Raw genomic sequence first — 13165 nt, 5'->3', positions numbered from 1 at the left:
CTTTCCCATGACCTCTGCCCACACTGTCCTCCAGTTGTTTCTAGTTAGCATTACCTGAGGGTGTGTTGTCAAATTATATTGGAAGTGACAATAGCCAGAGAGAGAGACAGAGACAGAGAGAGAGAGACAGAGGGGGGAGGGAGAGGGAGAGAAAGAGAGAGGGAGAGGGAGAGGGAAAGAGAGAGAGCAGAAAGAAAGCAGAGAGAAAGAAAGCAGAGGTCAGGAAAATGAACATGTCAAGTCTCTTTTGCGACTTTTGGTGCTGTCCCCATGTTCTTTTATTTTGTTGAATGTCCATATTCCCTCCATTTCTGTGACACAGGCTATTTTCATGGATACAGGCTATTTTACAAGGACTTTGGGTCTTGTCTTGCTATCTTAGTGCCTTTTTAGACCTTATTATTTAATAGGCCATTGAACCGTTTTTACTTGGGTACTCTCTTTGGCCTGCTCTGCTTCTCAGCCTACATCTCTATCTTTCCTCCTCAAATGGTTATGGCTAACTTCTCTACAGAGTGGGATTAAGTTGTAAAATTGATTTTTTTAAATAGTCTTATTTTACTTATGGAAAATTCCATATTCACTTCTCATTGTCAAACAGGTCACCTAGTTCTTCTACACACCTGTTGAATCTGTACAAATAGGCAGCTTATTATTGAATTATAAAGCTGAAGACTTTGGCTCATGCTTTGGGACTTCAAAACCATGATTCCTACTTCATCTGAAGCTCTAAATATTTAAACTTTGGCAGTGAATCTTAAAGAAAACATTGAATGATTTATTTTCTGAGAAGGGGCCACTGTTCAGAACTTTGGCAAGGTGCAATTTTTTTCTTTTCATTTGTAAGACAAGCCAACTGCTCAGCTCACGTACATTTCTAAGATGAATGACACAGGACTTGGTGACTCTGCATAAAAATATTACTAACCTCATAGATCTTACAGAAGCAAGTTTGTGATTGAGTGAAATAAATAGACTGGGACCATCCAAAATTAAAGACAGACAGAGCCCAGAGAAATGTTTCTGCCAACAGGCTTAGAATTTATTACTGAAAATAATTCCCAAATCTGGAAAATATATTTCAAATCTACAATTGAGGGCCTACTTAACTCGCATATCATTAGAAAAGATCCGTGACATTTTTCTATTTTGAGGCTATGACTATAGTGTTATATAATACAGATACTACCATTAAATACATTCACAAAAGTAAAAACGGGGCAACAATGTCACATGAAGATGTAGATAGACAGGGCTAGCAAGACAGGGCTAGTGAAGTCATTAATGTCTAGCTACCCACTTCCCATAAAGTTTCATGCAATACTGGACTTAGCACTATTACAAATTACTGTATTCTTTGATCTTTGGGCTCTGTCACACCAATGCTTACATGTTAAATGCTTACAGAACAATATAATTTTGCCACTGGAGTTGCACTTGCTAAGCAAATGCTCTACCACTTAAGCCACACACCTAGCTCATTTTTGCTTTCAACTATTTTTCAGATAGCATCTGGAGATTTTGCCTAAGACCAAATTCAGACTTCAATATTCCAATCTCCCAGGTAGCTAAGATTACAGGCACATACCTTTATTCCGGCTCAGATCACTAGAATGTTTTATGTGAAGTTTTTCTATCATAAAAAAAATACTTTGTTTTTAAGCAAAACACATCTGGTGCCTGAGCTTCCAGTTCTCAGCCTGGGGTCAATAGGTTCTCAAAATTATTAATCCTTTACTAACTTCCTCTGCTTACTGCATTAAATCCCTCAAAGATGGTACCTCCTTAATCACCAAGAACTCGGATATGAGCCTTGATTTGAAAGGAAAATTCATTCTTAATTTCCTGTTCCTCAAGGACTATACTCAGTGTCACCTCAGTACCTCAGCTTGCAAATTGTGTGCTCGCGTGAGTTACAAAACAAATAGTAAAACCTCATAGAACTCAGGAAGTGTTTATGAAATCATTACTGTATGCCAGGCATAAAATAAATACACATGGGAAAGAGGAAAACACAATTTGGTTACGTATACTGAAGGAGCTCAAAAGTCATAACAATGATAGAAATCAGCACATCAATGGTATTAGTGCCGAATGAAGAGTGCAATCTGAGACAGAAGTAGCCAGATGAAAACCCTTTTTGTGTTTGTTTGTTTCTGATTTAGTAAGCAGCTAAAGCCATTTTCTCTCTGATTCTCTTATTAGCTGAGTTTATACCTGAACAATGGGGAAAAAAAACAACTTTTACTGAAAGGTTGAAGAGGAGAATAAGGGCAGGGGCAAAAATAAAACTGAATAATTACCTCCTTTTAAACACAGAAGCTCATTAAGGGCTTGTTGTTTTTATTGAAAGATGAAAACAAAGATGTGATTGAGGCATTCAGATGTCAGATTTTGCTAATTATTACAGTCTAGTACTCAGCATTGACATAACCAACCCTTTCTGAATGACTGGGTCTCTTCAACTACCTTTACTTTGAATAAAAGTACCTGCTTTGTTCATTCCCTTCTTCTGAATAACTCCTGGGAAAATGCTCAAATCAAGTTTCTAATTAGCTGATATTTGTCCTAACTCTTAGAAATAAAATCAAAGTTCACACTTAATGAGTACTTAGCTCTTCAGAGAGTCCAATAATGTGTTGTCAGAAAAAGACCTAATACAGAAGCTCTCAGATGAGTACAAAAGTGCGCTTGACTTTTGTCTATACTAACAACCACTTCAAACATTTCAATGTGCTTGCGTATTTTTCTTGTCTATCATTAGTAGAGACTTGAAAGGAATAAAACCTGCAGTGTTCCGTGGCTCAACATACATGCAATTATTTGCTGTTGTAATCATGAACGCACAGAGGACTGGTGGACTTTGATTCAAAAGTAAACAAAGATTTTTAAAAATACTCATGACCTCAGTAGGCATTCTTTGGATTTTGACAAGAATGCAAAGAGAAAAGGAGATACTAAGTTATCTCCCATCAAAACTGTATTAAGCCATCTGGGTCCTTAAGAGAGGGTAGAGTGAAACCAAGGGGAAGTAAGGTAGGAAAATGAAGCAGGGAAGGAGAGAGAATGCAGGAGAGAATTCATTGTACATACGACAGAATTAAGAAATATCAGGGAAGGAGGGGGCAAAAGGGGGGTAAAGATATTGAAGGGATGACATAGCTCAGGATTCATTATACACATAAGCTGCTTTGGTAAAAGGCAAACAATGAAACACATAACCTAAAATTAAGTTAAGTAAGGGAAGGGGAGGGTTGGGAAGGGGGTGAGAAGGTTGAAAGGGGTGACATTGTTCAAGATGCGTGGTATTCATAAACTAATTTGGTGAATGGCAACTCCTTTGAATAACTACGTAAGGATAATAAAAATATTCCAAACAAAGTGGAATGCAAATTTCATAAGAGATTCCTGAAGAATTAAAAACAATAAATCAAAATTAACCACTTCTCAAATCCTCATTTAGTGAAAAGAGAGAGAGCAAGAAATAGAGAGAGAGACATTTAGGTGACTAGACAATAGAACTGATTGTGTTAAAAATCAAAACTGTAAAGTCTTCTGCAGAGCAAATAGTCACCAAGTGAGACAAGACACTTGATTCTTAGTTTTTCTATGATGCTAAAACGAAGAGACCTTGACAGCGCGCATCCTGTGTCCACGGAGTCCTCACTCAGTCAGGAAGAAGCACAGACAAGAGGTAAAAGGAGCATCCTCGGGTGCTTCTTCTCTGGAAAGAAACAGACGAAGTTGCACATTCTTTGTGGGTATTCACAGCAGGAGGGGAGTAAAGACAATCGATCTGATTACAAGGTCCACAGAACAGGTAACAGGATTTCTTTTTTATGCCGACGTAACTCTGTCCTCCACGTTTATTCAGCTAAAATGTTTCACTTGAACTCTAAGTAATTCCGAAAGTGGTTTCTAAGGCTAGGCCTCCTGTGAGATTCACTTGAGCAGACATTCTTCTTTTCTGTTATTTATCTACCATGACAGACAGAAAGACAGAGAGACTTAAGTTTCTTATTCACTCCTTACTCCTCCCATCTCTGCAGAGGAAGTACCACAGGAGATAAACGCAGACTCAATATTTTCTCCAGCTGTCAACTTTTGCCTCAAACACTCTTTGATGTGGAAGTAACACCTCTCAAAAATGGAAATGAAGGATTCTGTAGTAACAACACTGCCCACATTCATGTCAGCACCCACAGTGTATGCCCATCGACCAAGAAAATTCCACCACCACTCCCCCCCCCGCCCACAAATTGTTTTTTGTTGCTTGGACCTGAAGAGCATCTTAATTATGCTCTTTAAAACCCAGATTCCTGATTTAAACTGTAGCTATCCTTTGACATAAAGTTAAGTGTAACCTGACAGGAAAGTTAATCAGTTGGAAGGCATCTAAAGCCATCCGGCCCAAAGCAGTGGTCCTGCAATCTCTATGTGAACTTGAAATTTTGATTATCAGGCCCATGTCCATACATTCTGATTCCATGGTTTTGGGCCACAACTCAGAAATCTTTCTACAAGTGAAATTGAGTTTTAGATGATCGTAATGTAAGTGGTCCATTAGTCTCACAAAAACACTTGCCTAGGGAAGGTATTTTCAGAAAAGAAATGAGCAATTGAGTTTCCGCGATCTATATAACCTTTTTAAAGATTGTGGGGGGTGGGGGGTGTGTACCCAAAATAACGAAAGTACTTTGCTTACAGATATACACAGACAACTTTGTGGTGAGCAAGAAACAGGATATGATATTCTGTAGGCCAGGTTAAGTAGTTTATTCAAAATGACTTAACAAATCTGTGTTTGAACAGCCAATAGAACATTAACTTACCACTGTATGTCCTGTACCCACTGTATGAAATCTACATTCCTAAAGCTACAAAACACATGCTATATTCCATGCTCTTGGCACTTCCAACACGTTACATTGTGTTTGTGGGATATGTTACACCAATACATATATGACATCAAATGACTGAAATGATCACTGAATTTAGGAAGGTTACTACTGTTTGGGCCATTATACCAACTGCTTCCACATACCTTTCCCTCTTCCCTCACTCCTCTAAAATCTGTTCTCCCCATCTTCTTTAAACCTGTTTTCCCCAAAAGTCACTCACAACTTTCTTCTTGCAAAATGCGAAAGAGAGCATTTGGATTAAAGTAACCAGGCAAACATAACTTTCTATCTCATTTCCTGCAACCTAATTCTTGAAATGACACAAAGAATTTTTAGTAAAGGACAACTTGACAACTCCAAAACGAAATGACCAAAAGTAAATAAATATACAGGAAAATGTAAGGAATGTTTTTTAAAGGTTGAAAGCAAAGTGGTAGGAGTGAAGGGATAGGAATGGAGAAATCAAGAGACACAATACCACACAGAAGAAAACTACCAAAGGCCTCAGTGCTACATAAAAGAACTTAAAAGCTGTAGCCCCATAACCATTCCTCACTCTCCTGCTGAGATGCACAGAACGGTTTTCAAAAGACTAGCGTCTGAAAATTGTTTCCAACAGTAGCTAATCTTAGGGAAGTCTAAGAATGTTGTTAGTGAGATAATAACTATTGCTAATGTTACAAAACATCTGCTATATGCCTGCCCCTGACTTGTAAGTAGTCTGTATTTCATCCTTATGATAAACCTACCCTGTGCTACTTTGCCCATTTCAGAGGAACCATGTGATTTGCCCAAGGTCACTCAGTTAATGCCTGCCTCGTGGAGCTGTGATAGGAATGCACCATGCAGCAGAGGCTATGGCTAGTCATTATGCAGCTTGAGTCTCAACAACGATCAGGGAAATACAAGTAAAATAGTCGCTCACCATTTTGTTGGTTTAAGAAATAAAAGGGTTTCTTTAATGTGAAGCAGAATTCCAGTTGAAAATATTAAAAAGAATGATAGAATTTGGGCTGGGAAGGTGGCTCAGTGGTAGGGTGCTTGCCTTGCATGCCTGAGGCCCTGGGTTCGATTCCTCAGCACCATAAGAAAAAAGAAAAAAGCCGGAAGTGGCATTGTGGCTCAAGTGGTAGAGCGCTAGCCTTGAGCTGAAGAGCTGAGGGACAGTGCCCAGGCCCAGAGTTCAAAGCCCCACCACTGGACAAAAAAAAAAAAAAAAACAAAGAATGATAGAATTAGAAAAAACAATTGTGTGTGGGGGAGGGGTTATGGGGGGATTACTTCGGCTTGAACTCTGGGCCTGGGCAGTGTCCATCAGCATTTCAGCTCAAGCGCTCTACCGCTTGAGCCACAGCGCCACTTCCGGTTTTCCAGTGGTCCATTGTACATAAGAGTCTCACAGTCTCTCCTGCCCAGGCTGGCTTTGAACCGTGATCCTTAGATCTCAGCCTCCTGAATAACTAGCATTACAGGTGTAAGCCACTGGCTCCTGGCTCCCTTAGCTTTTTGTTCAAAGCTCTGGTACTCTTTGAACTACAGCTCCACTTCCAGGTTTTGGTGGTAAATTAGTTATAAGAGTCTCCAGGACATCTGACATAGACTGGCTTCAACCAGGACCTTAGCTCTCAGTCTCCTGAGTAGCTAGGATTACAGGTGTGAGGTGTCAGCACATGATGATGATAATAATGATTGATGATGGTGTTTTTGTTCAGGTTCTGGCCTGGGTGCTGTCCTTTAGATTTTTCATTCAAAGTTGGCACTCTACCACTTGAACCACAGCTCCACTACCAGCTTTTTGCTGGTTAATTGGAGATAAGAAATTTACCTCCTGGGCTGGCTTTGAACCTTGATCCTCAGATCTCAGCCTCTTGAGTAGCTGGGATTACAGGAGTGAGCCAACAGGCCCTGGCTCTAATACATTTCTGAGGGAAATGTGTGTAGATTCCTGTCTTAGTCCACTTGGATTGCTTTAACAGTGTCATAGATTGGGAAGCTTATATTATAAGCAACAGGAACTTATTTCTGACAATACTAGCATCTGGCAAATCCAAGATCAAGGTGCTCATAGATTCTGAGTCTGGTGAGGGCATGTGGTCTACATGACAGCCTACACCTTCTAGCTGTGAACTCATGGTATGAGGGCTCTCCTTATCTCCTTTGTAAGGCCACCGATACCACCCAAGAGGACTCCACTTCTGTGACCGAAGCCCTCGCTCCCAATCCCATTCCCTTGGAGGTCAGTGTTGCAACATATGCAATTTTTGTGGGGTGCGGACATTCAGAATGCATCAGGGCCTATGTAGAGAGATAAAGTAGTTGCAGAATGATATAATCGATATATAAAAACAGGATACAGCTTTTCCCTAAGCTAGATTTAGCTTGGAAACTTATAAGTAAATACATTGGTGATATGTAAGTCCATACAAATGCATTAAATTCCTTAGAAAGCCGTATCAAAGCTCAACAAAATAGAACACCAGGTATTCAAAAGGGGTGGGTTGGGGCCAAGGGGAAAAGGGTAGACAAGTGGAGAGGAGAAGAGAGGCGGAATGCAACCAAGAAGCCTAAAAATTAAGAAGAGTAATGGAACGGGTGGGTAGGGGAGGGTCAGCTGAGAATGTTGGAAGGGGTGACATAGGTCAAGATGTATTATATTCATAAACTTCTTTATTAAATGGCAACTCCTTTGTACAACTACTTCAAAGATAATTTTTAAAGTTTGGTAATGTAAAGAAAAAACTAATCAGAAAAAGAGAAAGACTTGTTGAAATTAAATGTACAATTACTGAAATGCAAACAACAAAAAATGAACCAAATCTTAGAAGGAACAAAGCTGAGATTACATTAATAATGCAGAACACAAAGTCAAGAAAACCTTCTAAACTAAAGACAAATAACTTGATACACTAAGAGACATTCATAATTAAGAAGTTAAACATCTATTTAAAAGCAATACCAAAAAATGAGAGCTAAGACAAAAAAGGAATAATAAAATGGGAAGAAATGATGAGAGAGGTAGAGAAAGGGTTGAGTTTGATCAGGGTACATTGTATGAGTGTGAGGAAAAGTCATAATGAAATTTCCCCTTGTACAAGCAATAAATGCTGATTTTAAAAATCTTTTAGAAAATACTCTAAGTTGAAAGGCACAAGACTCAGATTGAGAAGATTCACTGAATTCTGAGTAGTAAAATAAATTGTTGAGGCAAAAAAAGCCCAACAATGATAATAATGAAATAGTCTTTAGCTATACAGAAATAAATCCTTGACATACTGTGGAAGGTATAAAAAGTGATATTGAGAATATAGCTAAAGTCCTACAAACATAAGAAATTTTAGTAAGTGAATGTGTATCTTAAAATTGATCTATAATTGACTATGATGCTAATTTTTAAAAATCTAGTAGAATACAAGCAAAACTTCAAAAGATGGTGATAAAAATTCATACGGAAGAATGAATAGTCTTGCATAACTAAGATAATTTTGAAAAAAAACTAAGTTAAATCTGACATATCACATCTTATTTACAAGTAAGGTAATTAAGACCATATGATATTGGCTCCGAAGTGGATGAAGAATGAAACAGAATGGAGAACTCGGAAATGTGAAAAACTGATCCAATTCAGAAGTGGAAAGAACGGTCTAGTCAATAAGTTTTTCTAGGATAAATGATTTCCAGGCTGAACAATATAATGAAGCTTGCTTCACACAATACAGAAAATGGGTTTTAGATGTATTATAAGCCTAAATATAAAAAGTAGGCTAAACTTTTAGAAGATGACATATTGAAAGTAATATTGGCCTGCTAAAGATAAACTTTGACCAAACAATTTTATTTCTATGTACAAAAACTAACAGAATTTGTGTTCCTATATAGAAGACATATACAAAAAAGGGGAGGGGCTCATTTTAGAGTTTCTTATAATAATGAAAAACTAGAGAAAAAGCTAAAATAAAGAAGGGTCCATCCATACTTACACTGAAAAAAGAAAAAGAAAATTGAGCTATATGAAGCCAAACACAGCCCACATTTTAAACAGTTTATAAAAATTCAAATTGATAATAACAATATTATTTCACATATATATGGGATATATATGTATATAAAGTCTCCACACAGTCATCATTTCATACAGTAAAGTAGTACTTACACATAAGAATGATAAAAATGGCTCCCTGTATAAAGTATAAGAATGAATAGGACCAAAAGTAATACCCAAGGACTTTAGTTAATCTGAAATGCATTACTATATCTGTAATGTTTTCTTACAGCTGTAGCATAATGGATGGTGGTTATAGTCTCTGGTCTTTTCTGTATGTTAGTAACATTATATGAGAAATTTAGCTTCACCAAAAAAAAAAAAAGAAAGAAAGAAAACCCTGCACTTATTAAAGTATGTAATGTGTTTTCTCATAACAAATAAGTCAAGTTCTCTAGCACCTGGGGATGTCTCAGCAGGAAATGTCTAATAGTAATTGCTCACACAAATGCTTTAATACACCCCAAATGAGAATATAACCTCCTATAATTATTTTGAATACACATTTTATATTCCAAGGGCCTCCTGGGAGTGACAAAAGAAATTCAAGTGGAAAGCCCCATCCAACTGGCTAGTCCCAGATCCCCAAGGTCATCTTCTCCTCTGAGCAGTAGTGGAAGAACAATTCTCACACTCTCAGCAAGGATTTAGACCATCTTTGGTCCTGTATTTAGACTAATGGGATGGCCTACTGAAAAGTGACTCAGGGCCTACACCAGGGACCAGAGATGAGGGACTGACTAGTGTAGGAGTGAGAGAAGGCTGAACCCTTGCTTGTAATTGAGCCCATTTCCTTTTGAATAGTAAGTTTGTTCAAGTCATTATCATCCCAGACACAGACAATATGGGAAATACACATCAACTAAGGTTCTAAATGATGAATGGATACCACAGGGATGTTCTGAGACACAGAAAAGCCCAGAATACCCCAAGATTGGATCCCTACCTCTAGATCCTATGCTCACATAGGAAAACAGAGCCTGAGGAGCCTCAAGGTTAGTCTAACCTTGGAGTTGGATTGTTCCTGGGTAATATGCTAAACCAGGACCTCAGAGATACACGCCTGAGAGATGACAATGGCTGACGTTCTTCTATATCAGTTGGGAAATACGAGAACATTTTGTTCCCTTTCTATGTAAAATGCAAACCTTAACCTTATATCATTGAGCTCTCCCTGCCTCCCAAAGTGGCTGAGGAAAAGATACAAAGGTGGCTAAGAGGCAGGAATAAGGGCTTTTACATAGCTTGTTTTGTTGTTGCTGTAATGGTACCCGATGATGGGTGATTTATAAAGAATAGAAATGTAGAAATGTATTCTCTTTCAGGTCTAGAGGCTGGGAGTCCAAGACGAAGCCAAGAGCATCTGGCATGCTCCTCCTACTGTTCCTCCAAGAACAGATGACCAAATGAGGGAAGGTTGACTAATAGAAGTCTCTGATTGCAGCATTAATCTAATTTCCAACACTGCTTGAGTTTGCAGCACAAAATTTGGGAGGCACATTCCAATCACAGCAGGAGCCCCGCGGTGAAGGCACAGGGGCTGGGATGAGACCCAGGCCAGTGCTGGCTGATGGTCAAGATCTCGGTCACCATCAGTCCTTCCGCACAGTCATTACAGACAATGGCTTATCTTCTTTCCCCATGCACACTTTCAAGGCTTACTTCAAAACTTAACTCGGGAATTAATTATTCATCTAGCACAGAATAAAACAGTCTTGAAGTTTTCTCTCACCTTTCTAGTAAAGAAAGCACAAAGCTAAAGGCTTCTTCATTATTCTACCCCAACAGAGGACGATGGTTTCTATCTCAGTTCTTCCTTTTGCCTTATTTTTGATTTTTGTAATGCAGCATTTTCCTAAGAGAACAAGAATGATGGGTCCAGCCACCACAGGATCATCCACAATATTTGTAAAAATAAATATGGATGGGTACAATCCAACTCTGGGATTTCTTATCTGATTTAGATTCCGATCAGGTGCGTCTCTAGAATCTGATTTTTTTTCAATGTTCCATAGGTAATTCTTAGGTGTAAGCATTTGGGAATTACAACAGAAGGAAAAGACAAGATCTTTGTGGAAGGCTGAAGTTGATGTTTTGGCAGTTTTCAAAAGGAAGAGGCTGAAGGCAGTGGCCCTTCACAACTTTCTCTTTTGACAACCAACAGTGTATTTATTGTAGACAGTACTCCAGAGCCAGCCTGATTGAGAGGGTCAGGTGTTGAATTGCAACTATTTTTTTTGCCATTTTTCATTGGTAAAAGTATTCTATCAATACCAAGAAATGCTACAAATACTACCAGGACAACTATGTTTATTGCAGCATTATTTACCCTAGCTAAGATATGGAACCAACTCAGATGCCCCTCAGTAGATGAATGGATCAAGAAAATGTGTGAACTATGCAACTTGAAGGTAGACACAGGAGGGAGAAATTGGGGGAAAGCAAAGGAAGGGGTAACACGGTACAAAAAAAGTACTCATTACTCAACTATGAAATGGTAACCCCTCTAGACAATGCCTTAATAATCACAATAAAAATTATATTAAATATATGTATAAACATCTTACACAGTACTATGGCATCACTGTTAAATTTATCCAACTAAGTCTAGTACAAAAAAATATTTAAAACCCAACAACCTTACCCAGTTGAAAATGACCTAATAATACCTTCTTTAATAAACCAAAAAATTATTCAAAAAATTACTCTGATGAGACCAAGATTCATAGTATTCACATACTACTTTGTTGTTGAATGGCAACCCCTTTGTACAACTAATTAAAGATTTAAAAAATGTGGTATATATACACAATGGAATTCTATGCCTCCATCAGAAAGAATGGCATTGCCCCATTTGTTAGGAAATGGAAAGACTTGGAAAAAATTATATTAAGTGAAGTAAGCCAGGCTCAAAGAAACATAGGTCCCATGGTTTCCCTTATTTGCAATAACTAGTATATGTCTGAGTCAAGCAGAAATGGTCAGATAAGTTGATGTTAGGCGAAATGAACCCCAAGATAAGGACTCAAATGTTTTTTCTTTCTTGTGATTGTTTCTAACACATTTATAAGATGATTTCTTTGTTGCTTTGTATGTCCCTCCCCCATGGAATAACCCGTTTTCACTGTATTTAATAGAATTTAAAAATATTTTACATTCTCACTTTTTCTTGCCTTTCCACATCTATCATAAAATTGTATTCAAACCTACTCTGCTTTAAGCTTGCAAGTCTATTTTTGTTTATACCTTAACATCTTGTAATATAGAAAGAAACTGCAATTCGAGATTTTCTCAAATTTTCTATTATCCTAAAACTCTAAATTTGAAATAATTCTTATTGGATTAAGCTATGGGTACTATTATTAGTAGCATATAATCAAAACAATGTCAATATACTAGTAATGTATGCATTACAAATTTAAATTTTTACAAGTTATAAAAATGTGGGTTTTTTTGGGAAATGCATTACTTTGAGGGGAGAAGAGTTGAGGTATGGTCCCCACTAAGTGGCCCAAGCTGGCTACTTAGTGGCCATGCTGTGTCCATCTACCTTAACCTCCCAAGTGCTGGAATTATAGGTAAGTGCTACTACACCTGATAGGGAAATTCATCTGTTAATAGAATAGATGTATATGTTCATCTGCTCTTCATTGCTATGACAAAAAATACGTGGAAACATCAATTTACAAGAGGAAAAACAGTCATTTTGGGCTCATGGTGTCAGAGTTTTCAGTTCATGGGCTCTTGGCCTTTTGCTCTAAGCCTGTGGTGCGGAAAACATCATGACGTGGAGCTTGTGGTAGAGCAAAGCTGCTAACCATGTGGTATCCAGGAATCAGCAAGCAGAGAGAAATAAAACCAAGAAGGTCTAGGTAGTCAGTCGGGCACTGGTAGCCCACCCCTGTAATTCTAGCTACCCAGGAGGCTGAGATCTGAGGATCACAATTCAAAGCCAGTCCCAGGAAGGAAAGTCCGTGAGAGTCTTATCTCCAATTAACCACCAGAAAACTGGAAGTGGTGCTATGGCTCACCTTGAGCGGAAGAGCTCAGGATAGTGCCCAGGCCCAGAGAGGAGGAGGAGGAGGGAGAGGGGGAGAGGAAGGGGGAAGGGGAAGGGGGATGAGGAAGTGGAGGAGGGATGAGGGACGAGGGAGGAGGAGGAGGAGAAGAAGAAGAAGAAGAAAAGAAGAAGAAGAAGAAGAAGAAGAAGAAGAAGAAGAAGAAG

Source organism: Dipodomys ordii, unplaced genomic scaffold, assembly GCF_000151885.1.
Source record: "Dipodomys ordii isolate 6190 unplaced genomic scaffold, Dord_2.0 Scaffold4, whole genome shotgun sequence".
Taxonomy (NCBI): domain Eukaryota; kingdom Metazoa; phylum Chordata; class Mammalia; order Rodentia; family Heteromyidae; genus Dipodomys; species Dipodomys ordii.
Note: the sequence above shows the minus strand (reverse complement) of the source record.